This window comes from Panthera tigris, chromosome A1, assembly GCF_018350195.1.
Source record: "Panthera tigris isolate Pti1 chromosome A1, P.tigris_Pti1_mat1.1, whole genome shotgun sequence".
Classification (NCBI taxonomy): Eukaryota; Metazoa; Chordata; class Mammalia; order Carnivora; family Felidae; genus Panthera; species Panthera tigris.
The window spans coordinates 88,347,284-88,359,056 of NC_056660.1; the positions used below are offsets into that span (position 1 = coordinate 88,347,284).

At 40.9% G+C, this 11,773-nt stretch overlaps 1 long non-coding RNA gene across 1 annotated transcript; it reads right to left on the bottom strand.

The window, feature by feature from the left end:
- Nucleotides 1-7,368: 7,368 nt before the first annotated feature.
- Nucleotides 7,369-8,349, bottom strand: LOC122237335. Its single transcript, XR_006215756.1, has 2 exons — nt 8,228-8,349; nt 7,369-7,706 (listed from the first exon to the last, which is right to left on the bottom strand). It is a non-coding gene; the product is annotated as an uncharacterized LOC122237335 (long non-coding RNA).
- Nucleotides 8,350-11,773: the final 3,424 nt, after the last annotated feature.

Sequence of the window (11,773 nt, forward strand, 5' to 3'; positions counted from 1 at the left end):
TGGGTACTGTATCACAGGATATGTATCACTGTAAGCACTCCATTCCCTGGCGTCAGGAACGTGTGCATTTCTGTGGCCACAACACTAACACTGTCTTTAAATATACAGAAAGTGAGGTTTATGTCACTTATATCACTCTAATGCAAAGCCATTCCCATCTATTGCTATGGCTCCAATTTTCATGCAACACCTATCAAAATGCACATGATTTATTTTTCCACTAGTGGTCTATAAAATAACTGTACATTTCACATGTCTTCATCTTTGTTTTCTCATGGCTATTGTCTCCTTGTCGCTCTATCTTCTATATCATTGCATCCTCCCAAGTTTATTCAAGAGTTTAGCCAGTGGTTGTTATATTATTTTATGAAAAATGATGTTATGTGCTAAGTAGACAATGTTTCTAGTTTTTATCTCATAGATTTTTTCTTTGATTGTGAGTGAGAGTTTGGTTGTATCTTCATTCAGTTTTTCCTGATCCCTTGTAGCAGGCAGATGTGAAATGTCCCCTTCCCTCCTCTCTTCCCTTCACCGTGGTGTCTCTAGAGCTCTCCTGTCAACTCATGAACCCCATGTGCCCACAACACTGCGTGTGACACCTACCCGTCCTGTGGTCAGGGCTAAGGTCTTTGCATATTCTGACATGTGTCTTCACACTTGGGGGACTTTCTCCTCTGAGGTTGGTTCAGGCCTGTTGCTGGCTTTCCCATTCTGTCTCCTACATACATTTATGGACCTGGATTTTCCCTCCAGGAAAGCTCTAGATATGTGGTGTAACCCTGGGAGGTAGTGAAGCAGAATTGTGTCATTTGTATTTTGTTATTCGGATAGTGTCACATACAGCATGTGGGAATTTGGCACATTGTCTATGTCATGCCTTACTGAGGGTGTGCATTTTGTGTAGCTTCTTTGTCTTATCATTGTGCATGTGCTTTTAAGAGTGGTACTTCATAATTACACTTTCCTTGCTGGATATTATCCTATCACATACTCTTTTCCATAATATTCTTTTAAATACCAAAATTCATGAGGAACGGTTACCTCCTTAAAAATCAGGCGAAGTTTTAAAAAGTAAATAGTTTTATTTTATGTCTTTCTGTTATCTAAAATTGGTACAGGGTAAAACATCAAAGGTAATTGCAATGACAAGCACTATTTAATATTTCTCTTCACTTTCTTACCACTACACCATGAATGTAAGTATCACTAGAAGAATGTGGCATGAGAAGGAGTGATGTTTTTCAGGTGAGAGATGAAATCTATTATGATGGCTCAAGGTATTTACCTTAATATACCATACTGATAGGATAATTCAGAAAAACAATCAAAAGTTTATAAAATAACACATCTCTTCATTTTCTTAATACGAATTAAATAAGAATACATGTTCATAATTTCAAAATAATGAAAGTTATTCTTTTTGTAATTGTTTAAATGTTTATTTGTGAGGGAGAGAGCAACAGAGAGTTGGGGAAGGGCAGAGAGAGAAGGAGGCACAGAATGAAGCAGCCTTGAGACTCCCCACTGTCAGTACAGATAACTGATCATGATCCCAAACTCAGGAACTCTGAGATCATCACCTGAGTGAAGTGAGATGTTCAAATGCCTGAGACACCCAGGTGCCCAATAATGTAAACGATTCTAATATCAGCACAAAAGTAAAACTGCTGAGTAAACCTCTTCAGACATGTGCAGTCTCTGTTAAAAAAAAATGCAAACTCACTGAAGAATATGAATGCAAATTTTTAAAAAGTGGTGAACTTTTTCTTGTATAAAAAAATAGTGAAAACATGTAAAAGGCAGTAGGGAATCTGATGTAGCCTACCTTATAACTTGTATTTTACTTTGTGTAAGTATAAAAGATATTTTTTAACTTGAAGGACGCTGAGTAAAGAGTGAGTATGTACTATAAACAGGATAAGACATAACTATGGATTACAGACAGTGTCCAAGAAATGAAGGATCAGGGAGGGTCTGAAGTAGGGACACCCTAAAGAGAGTCTCCTAAATTCACAACACGACTAGTCCCCAGGTCCATGGGCACCTAAAGCCACAGGCAGGTGGGGATTCACATGCACAGGAAACAGCATGAGGGATTTGCTGAGGCAGGGCAGTTACTGAGGGGAGCTGCACTAACACTGGGGGCTGTATAAGGGATGGAGTATGATAACAATGGCGACCAATCATGTTAAATAAGTGAGGAGGAACTGGGGGTATCAGGTAATGTGGGAACCTGCAGGGTAAGAGAGAGAGCAAATGTAGTTTCTCTTCTGTTCATGAATACTCATCACACCCTCACTTTGGACAGAAGGTGATAGTACCTCTACACCCTACTTCCTTCCTTTTGACTTTCAATCAACTCAGAAATAAACTGGCTTGGTGACAGTTAAACTCTTAAAATAACAGAAGACAGTGGGCTCCCTCACCCTCTCAGCGTTGCTTCTCTTCCACACCCTACTTCCCTGACCTGAAGTCCCACTTTTTCCAACTCCATGCTTTCTCTACCAATGACCGCTCTTTCCATTTGATGCTCCCTACACCCTATGTGTTGTTTGCTACCCATGTTCATGGACGGCCCTCCCCTCCTATTGCCAAGAAGTGACCCAAACTATGATATCCCCACGTAGTGCTTTATATGCTCCACAATTTTTGAAAATAAGGCAGGGAATTAATTACATAATCAGTTTCAAACCATGTGACAGCACCCACCTTGCCTCCCCAAATAGACTCCATGCATCATAATTATTTGTCCTCCCTTCCACCCACCAGGGACTGAGCTGTTTACCGTTCCTGAATACTCTCTCTCCTTGTCATGTTTTCATTCATTCCCTCCTCCTGATTTTCCTGTGTAGCATTTCTTTCAAACTCTCTCATGATCCCTGTTTGCTTTCAAGCCTGCCCTGTTCTCCAGACAACTCTCTGCCTCCCGTCCTCAGCATGGGATTTCACGGACTTACATTCGCCATCCACCTGGTATGTCCTCTTGTGTCCTTGACCATCATCACCTATTATGTCTTCATGCAGGATACTTCTACATCTAGATTCGTTCCAAATTGACACTACATATTCCCACTGCTAGAAGCCTCCTCCAAAGAAATTTCTTCATTATATGTCAACAAATGTATAGAGGATTCTCACATAGCAAAATTGCAAATAAAAAAAAAACCTGGTTCACAATGAGTTGCTTCTAAGGTGTGCATTGTGATACTGAGCATATTTTCATATGAGTGAGGTCACTGTGTTATGAATTTACAAACATGCTCTTAATGGTTTCCTGTAAATGACAACTTGCACAACAGGATAATATGAGTTAATCTCATTGGTAGAAAATTCACATAATTATGGACAAATATGTATTCATTTATGAATGGCAGAAAAAGCCTGAATACATACCCCAAAAAAATGGTTCTTATATTGGAAAGGATTGGAAGGACAAAAACTTTGTTTCAAATGTTTATATTCCATGATATACTGTGGATTTGTTTTTTCATATCATAGAATGCTTAAAGTTATATAACACCTATATTAATGTGGAAAATACTTCCATCATGAAGGCCCAAGGTAGAGAACTGAGGCCTAGTGTGGCTCAAAAGACTTTAGCATGGGAATGAAAAACTATTTTCTCTGCTATTTGAGGTTCACTGATTCACTAATATTGCAAGTCATATTCTAATGTCTAAAGAAACCAAATGAAATGTGAAAATATTTTATTCAGAGAGAATTACACTTTTCCTAAAGTATAAAATAAGATTTGCAGAGGTGCCAGGGGGTCTCAGTTGGTTAAGTTTCTCACTTGGCTCAGGACATGATCTCACAGTACATGGGTTCGAGCTCCAACTCGAGCTCTCTACAGTCAGCACAGAGGCCGCTTTGGATCCTCTGCCCCTCCCCTTCTCAAAAATTAATAACTTAAAATACACAAAATAAACTATGATGTTCAAATAATGAAATTCATGGAAATAATGGCAAGACACTTTGAATACTACTGTCTAAGAATTTGTAGTTCAAGGCAGAAATTTACCATGAGGGCAATAAGTAGAGAGCTAGAGGATTGATTTTTGCTTTTATTGTTGTGATTTCATTTTTAGCTTCAGTGAAGCATAATTGATATGTGGACGGTGCACATTGCATACATCTATGTGGAGGGCCTCTGACAAATCAGGTCCTGATGTGTCAGTGGAGGACATGAGTCCCTGATAGAATAATTCTTCATATGCATTCCATTTTATTGTCTTATAACCATTCTGGAAGTATTTCTAAATGTGTTTCCTTCCAAAACAGCTCATGAGGGTGGAGGCAGGAGTTCAACCCATGCTGTTCTTCCACTTGGGCCCTGTGCCAAAGGGAAACATGGCCTGCACCACAGACTTTGGAATGGGATGACAGCTAGTAAGCTGTAAGACTTGTCTATCCATGTGGCAAGATAACAAACCAGCTTGCAATTCTTTTGGCATGCTTCCTAGTGAAAGGTAGGTTTGTTCCCTTCCCTGGGATCAGAGGACACACTAGTGCTTACATGACTTGGACAGGCACCCTAAAAATAATGCTGTGTAACTTCCACATTTATGCTGGAAAAATTCCGTGAGCCCCTGCTGGGTCACTTGTTTCACCACCCTGTGGAGCCCTGAGCCTTTAAGAAGCCTACATGTGCTGGTAAAGCCTAGGCCAATGGGAAGTCTCACGGAGGTCCTCCAGCCAAATGCATTTTCGGGAACAAACATGAGAAGGAGTCACATCCAGAGGATTCCAGCTCAGTGCCAGCAGGCTTTTCTTACTGAGGCCCCAACTTCATAGAGCTGAAAAGATGCATCCCCACATTCCCTGTCAAATTCCTCAATCTATGACCATGAGCAAAGTCAAGTGAGTGTATCCTGCCAGCATTTGCAAGGGGAAGGTCTTTTGAAAACACACTCATACAAAATGAAATGCTAACTTAGAACCTACATTAACATCAGAGTTTTCAATTTGCCCCATTCTCCTGTATTCTGGGTTTTGCCTCTGGAAGTCAGAAGCGTTAACACTTCTGGATGTCCTTTGAGGTGTATTAATTCAGCAACCATGTGCCACTGCCACCACCACAAGAATTTTCAGAGGGTTTTACCTAGATTTACTGACATACTCTTCATTTATTACTTCATTGTTAAACCAGTTATTAGATACAGAGAAGCTCTCTCCCAATTGAAAACATCCTTTATTCAAAGCAGTGTAATATTTGCAGTTCTTTCCCAACCAGTTGACCCTCAATGGGGTAATCCTTGGTGAAAATAAGCACCATGGATATTATGCCAGTTTTATACTTCATTCATGCCCCATTTGATTGATTCCTTCTGGGTACTTGGATGAATCCACATTGAGAGAGTTTTGTTGCATAGCATTCTATTCCTTGAAGGGTACCTACTGCATTTTAAATATGGCAACACTCTCCATTTATGTGATAAAATTCACTTGTGCCATGTTTTGTGTGGCTGCTCTCCTTCATGCCTATGGCTTTCATGACCATATGGTGAGGATTGTGGTAATTACTGGATGAATGAAGAGTCAGAACACATATATAATTGTATAGTTTTTTTATGTGACACTATTCGTTTAGCAAATGGCACCTGGGTGGCTCCACCTGTTGAATGTCCGAATCTTGATTTCTCTCAGGTCATCATTCCAGGACCCTGGGACTATGCTCCATGTCGACCTCCGTGCTAGCATGAAGCATGCTATGGTTTCCCCTCTCTACCTCATACCCTCTCCCCATCTCAAGCTCTTCAAATAAATTAATAACTAAATACATAAGGAAATAAAGGAATCAATAAACACAGTAATAAATACATTGAGACAAAAATAGCCTTGATTATATTTTTACTGAATACATTGAATCTTACTTTATTAATTGCTCCGTGAATATGTATTGCACCAGTGACAATATTCATGGAGCTCAGAAGAGTTAACTAAATGTACAGATATTGTTGCATACAGTGTAAAGATATGTAATACAGGATAAGATATAACTTGATAGTTATGTGCTGAGAGAGTAATATGACATTTTAAAATTGAATTCCTATTGATGCTCATTTTCTCTCTAGAACAAATGTGAATTGTTTTGTCTAAATATGTCCCATTAATGAGGAATTGCAGAAATGGGATGAGCTGGAATTTCTACTCAAGAAAGGAATCTCTTTATTCTGAACATGTTCCATTTATTCCTCTCCAAACTGAAAATTTCACTGTTAACTTCATTAGAAGGCAGGACATTTTTTTCTATTATCCCTGTCTTCACAAACAAAGAATATGGTGTGGGATAGGAATCAGGTTTTGAAACCAAACATACCATCTTAAATGGCCCACTTGCCCGTGAGGACACACACTAGGTCAGACAGGAGCAAGCTGGACCCACAGAATGTAGAGGTGCCTTCACTCTGAAAGTTCTCTGATGACTCATTGCCATGGAGATGTGATGATGCACCTTTGCTTCCTTTCCTGTCACTGTGCGAGCTGAGCTGTTGCAGCTTGGTCACTGGTAAGAAGTTCCCCATGACAGGAAATGTGAATTGCTGTTCTTTAAGTATGTTCCTATTGATTTTCTGAATTCTGTTCTTTCAAGTAGGCTATTTTTTACTGAACTTTTCTCTTGGTGTTCACCTCCACCCCTGTCAACTGAGTTCTATGAATGTAGTATCTTATTTTGCTGTAATACTTAAGTTCTACATTTGATTTTTCCATGGAGCTGGCTTTCATAAAGATCTTCCTCAATACTGAAAACTGCTATTTGTGAATGCCTATTATGTACACAGTCTTACTGGGAACACACACAGTGAATGCACCCACACGGCTCTCATTGGGTCAGGAGAATCTTGATTCCACTCCAGCAACAGACATGACATGGAAGGGCATTTGAGCTCAACTTTCCTCAATGCAGATGTCAAAGTCTGAACATAGTTATGAGTAGTCTAAATCGGGACATTTTAGAAGGAAATAAACTGGGATTTCTTGGGTATTTTCTTGGGATGATATGGAAGGGACAGTGAGCTGTCTGGGTGATGCCTGAGTGCAATGGAGAAGGGAACATGCCACTGGGTCGGTGGAATGAATATTTGGCAACTAAATAATGGACTGTTTGATAACCATCAAAGGGAGACCTGAAGTGGGGTCTCCAGGCTGTGCACAAGGAGGAGACCTCTAAGAAGAGACAGGAATCTGCCCTCTGCATGTACAATGTCCAGATAGGATAAAGAGATCTAAGAATAAAGACTAGATATGGGAGAGGAAGAAAGGAGCAAGGAGGTGTTTCTGCAGCCACTGCATCCAAGCTTGCTCTAGGCCTCTAGGCCAGAACTCATTCCAGGGCCCTCAGGATTTTCCTCAGATCAGTAGTAAGACTCTGAGCATTGTAGATTTAATTCATTCCATTAGCAAGCCCCAGCACAGATGGTAACTTTCCTGTTCATCCCCATGAACTTCTTATCCAGGGTTGGCCAGTTGAAGGGTAGTGAATTCTTGTCTGAGTCATAGTGGGGCAGTTGGTTTGGAATCCCAAAATTTTGAATCAGCTTTGGTACCAAGAAGATCACTCGTCCATGTGAGTGGTCAAATGGCTATTGGGAATGCCGTTCAGAAAGGTGACTTTCTGAAAAGCTAGGGGAGGATGGCCAAAGGTGCACTTCCCTGGTCTTCCATTGGGGCTTGATTTGGAAAAACTGCACCATATTTTCTGTCAACTGAAACAGAGAGGCAGGATGCTGGGTTAGGATTCAGATTATTTTTGTAGCACAGACCCCCTCCTGCCAAGCACCCACTGTCTCCCATAGAAACTTTGGGACAGGAGAATGTCTGTGAGGACAGCTCTTGATTCAGAGGTCCAGAGCACTTCCTCACAGACCCTGGGAAGATCTCAGGTGGTCAGGGATCTCTGACCCAGAGAGCTAACTACCTTGCAGTCCAGGATTCGTCACACATCATGGCAGACACTCCAATCAGGTCACTTCGTGTCCCTTATTACTGTCTCCACCTCTGTAAAATATGAGTGACAGCCACTGCTTGCCCTCCCAACAGTGCTGACATGGGGATGACTAGAGTAGATAATATACGTACTCTCTGAACTGTAGAGAATCATTCCCATGGGAAGGTGAGAGACTGAACTTACACCCTCCGACATGATACAGCCCTCCAACTCTCCTCTCTGGAGTAAACCATTATTTGTCTAGCTCCTTCTGCATACATGCAGTAACAGAACACTTACAGAGCAATTGTGAAGCACCCAACATTTATTGTTCTCGAGGATTCACTTGTAGTACATCACTTTTAGCCCCATCACAGCACACAAATGAGCACAGCATATTAACATGTTCACATGTGAGAACAGGAAATGGAGGAACGGAATCCTCTCCTACCTCTGTCAGGTGTCTGTAGATTCTTATTGTGATGTCAACCCTGGCCATAACATGTGGTGACTGTGCTTTACTGCATTTCTCTTAATGTCTCTGCTAAATAACAGGATTGGCCCACCAAACTGGCTGTGGGCCGTTTTCAGTGCAAACCAAAGCTCAACATCTTCCTAAGTCCATTTTTTGATGCATGAAATTTATCAAGCAGATGTTGAGTGTAGGGAGAATGGAAGGTTGAACTATGAGTAAAGTATGACCAATTGTTCTATGGTCTTCTGCCAGCAAGATGCCAACCTTATTCTCTATTTCTCTGAATTACCCAGGAAATCGTTGTAGCAATGAAGCAGAAGATGTGCCGCTCAGGACAACAATATCCATGAAGAAAAGAGACCGCTTCTGGTCGCATATCAGGGTGTACACTTTTTCTGTACCAGAGGAAGGTACTGTAGAAATTTACTAAGTTGATTCAGAATAATTTTTTCATTCACTGTCCTGTACAACCAGAACAGTATAAAATGTTAGGCAGGTTTTTCAGTGATTTCATGGCTACAAATTTAAATTCCTTAAGTCAATCATAGTACAATAACTATAGAAATTAGGAAGCATTTCTGTATCAATTCAGGATCCATGCTGAATGGTACACAAGTGTCTAGTACCTGAATGTATGCCCGTTGGCTACCTTTTGAACAGAGATCAATATAGATTTCCCCTGAAACAGTGTTTCCAGATTTTGAGAAAATAGTAGACATGATTGACAACAGGTTCACTTAACATAAAGTTTGAACAGGTAATACAGCAAATTCCAATATACCACCGCTCCACTTTCCCCCATTCACAACATCATACATGAGGATATTACATATGTCACAATTCATGAAAGAACATCAATACTTCTTATGAAGTCAAGTCCACAGTTTAGGTTGAAACACCTTCTATGTGTTTTAGGATTCTATGAGATTGACAAATGCAGAATGACAAGTATCCCCATTAAAGTAACAGAAATCATGCACCATATGTCCGCAATAGCAGTTTTACCAGTAGCCATAGAGACAACATCCAAAAGTCCATCAAGTGATGAGAGGATAAATAAAATATGAACTGTGCAGACAATGGAAAACTATTCAGACATAAAAAATCATAAATTTTATAATATGCTACAAAATGGATGGACCTTGAAAAAGTAATATGCTTTTTGAAAGAAGACACACCTGGAAAAACATACACATACATGAGGAAACTAGAGTAGACAAATGCATAAACTCAGAAAGTGGAAAGTAGGATGGCTGGAGCAGTGGGAAGGGAGAGAGAGACTATTTAAGATAGAATGGAAATGTGTTGGAGATGTTAGCACTGAGTCCATATCGTTATTTGTGTAAAGAATACCACTCAGTGTGTGCTTGCACAGTCATAGAAGGATCAAATTGATGTGTATTTCATCCTATACAAACCTAATAACGCAACAGAATAGAAGACAAATTCGGTAGCGGCATATATGCAGGCCTGGAACATGAAATGGTCCTGTGACAGGTGAAATAGTGGGAATGTGGCTGTCCTTTCAAGTGGGCAGGACAAGTCAGGGGACTCTGTCATTGAAACACAGTGTGTATTGATTGTTTCCCTATTTGAGACTGATGATTTTACACCAAGTAGATCCCTTTGGCTTGAAACAAAAGGCTCTCTTTCTCCTTTCCTTCCTGCTCCTCTCCTCTCCTCTTTCTTTGTGCACCAAGGATGTTGGACCAGCAGCTCAGGCCTTGCTTGTTCAGGAATCACATTCATGCACTGTGGCTCCATGTCCACTCAAGCAAAACACTGAGTCGTTCCTGAGCAGCACAACCAATGTCCTGATGGGTACTCTGTGTTCTCCTAGATGCCAGAGAGGGGCCATCTGAGGACCTTCCTAGAGGTAGGGCAGAGGAAGTGGTCCCATCTCTTTCTGAGGTAATCTCATCCCACTTTCTCTGAGATAGAAATGTTACTTCCTTTCTTACCTCTTCAATTGAATACAGGGAGGCAAATCTAATAATGAACCTTAACGATGAGATATGCAGTTTCCTTGCTTGGGGGAATGCTGAGTGAAAGTCTATTACCAAGTGACAGCAGCGATGAAGGGGCAATAAAACATGACATCTCCCATTTCAAACCATATGCAAGTGAACACTTTCTTCAGCAAGGCATGTTCCTCCTAAAGAGAATTTTGCCTTTGATGATAAGAATGAACTTGACACATCTTCCATAAAAAGCACAAAATCCTTACATGTGTCCTCCTTAACTTGGGGGTGGGCAATAACACAACCAGTGTACCCAATCTTTTAATTCCTGATCTTTACCAAACAAAAGACCTGTGCCAAAGTGTATAGGATGGTGTGATCTTCATCATGTTTTATTTTCTCAACTACAAGCTGACGCTGGGGCAAAGGAAAAGTGTACATATTCAGGAAAATCAGTCTTTGTTGAAAACTCTAAGGGATAAAGAAGGTTGCATCCTTGTTCTGGGTTCTTCCTGGTTATGATGGTTAAGGCGTATGGAGAGAGAATGTCCAGTAAAGCACTATGACCATGTATTCTGTATGACCCAAACCCTTGCCCTATTACGTGGAAAGCCAAGGTCTGAACCCAGGAGTCAGTCCCCAGTTGCTCTGGACTACTAATATACACCTAGCACTCATCCATGACACCATTAGTCACAGAGGAAATGAATTTTAGCAATGTGTAGCTGGCTGGAAATGCTAGACTCTACAAGGCCCAAACACTTCCCAAACTTACACAGTGGCCTAAATGGTCACATAAGCAGGGCACAGAAGTAGGTGCAGATAATTTGGGCATGCCATTGGTCTCAAATGCACACAGAAAGGCTACATTCTTATGGTCAGCCCAGAGATTCGGGAAGCTGTGATGCTGCATGGAGGACAGTGTAGGTCCACATCTCTCATAGATGAGGTCATTGCTTATACATGGGCAATAGCAGAAAAGGAAGAGAGAGATCACTTAGTGTATTTGATAACATTCCCATAAGCATTAGAAATGCTCCAATTCTGGGGGCTGTTGCGTGGCACAGTCGGTTCAGTGTCTGACTCTATTATGGCCCAGGTTATGCTGTCAAGGTTCTGGAGATCGAGCACCTTGTCAAACTCCGTGCTGACAGCATGGAACCTGATTGGGATGCTCTCTCCCTCTCTCTCTCTCTCTCTCTCTCTCTCTCTCTCTCTCTGTGCTCTTCCCCTGCCCATTAACTTTCTCAAACTAAGGGAATAAACCTGAACACAAAAGGAAATAAATACTATAATACTGTAAGCACAGGCGATTCTGAAACAGGACTTCAAAGTAAAACTGGGTGGTAAGCTATGTGTCTAGCACTCTTATTTCAAACCTCCTGCACGGCAATGGTAGAGATTTTCAGT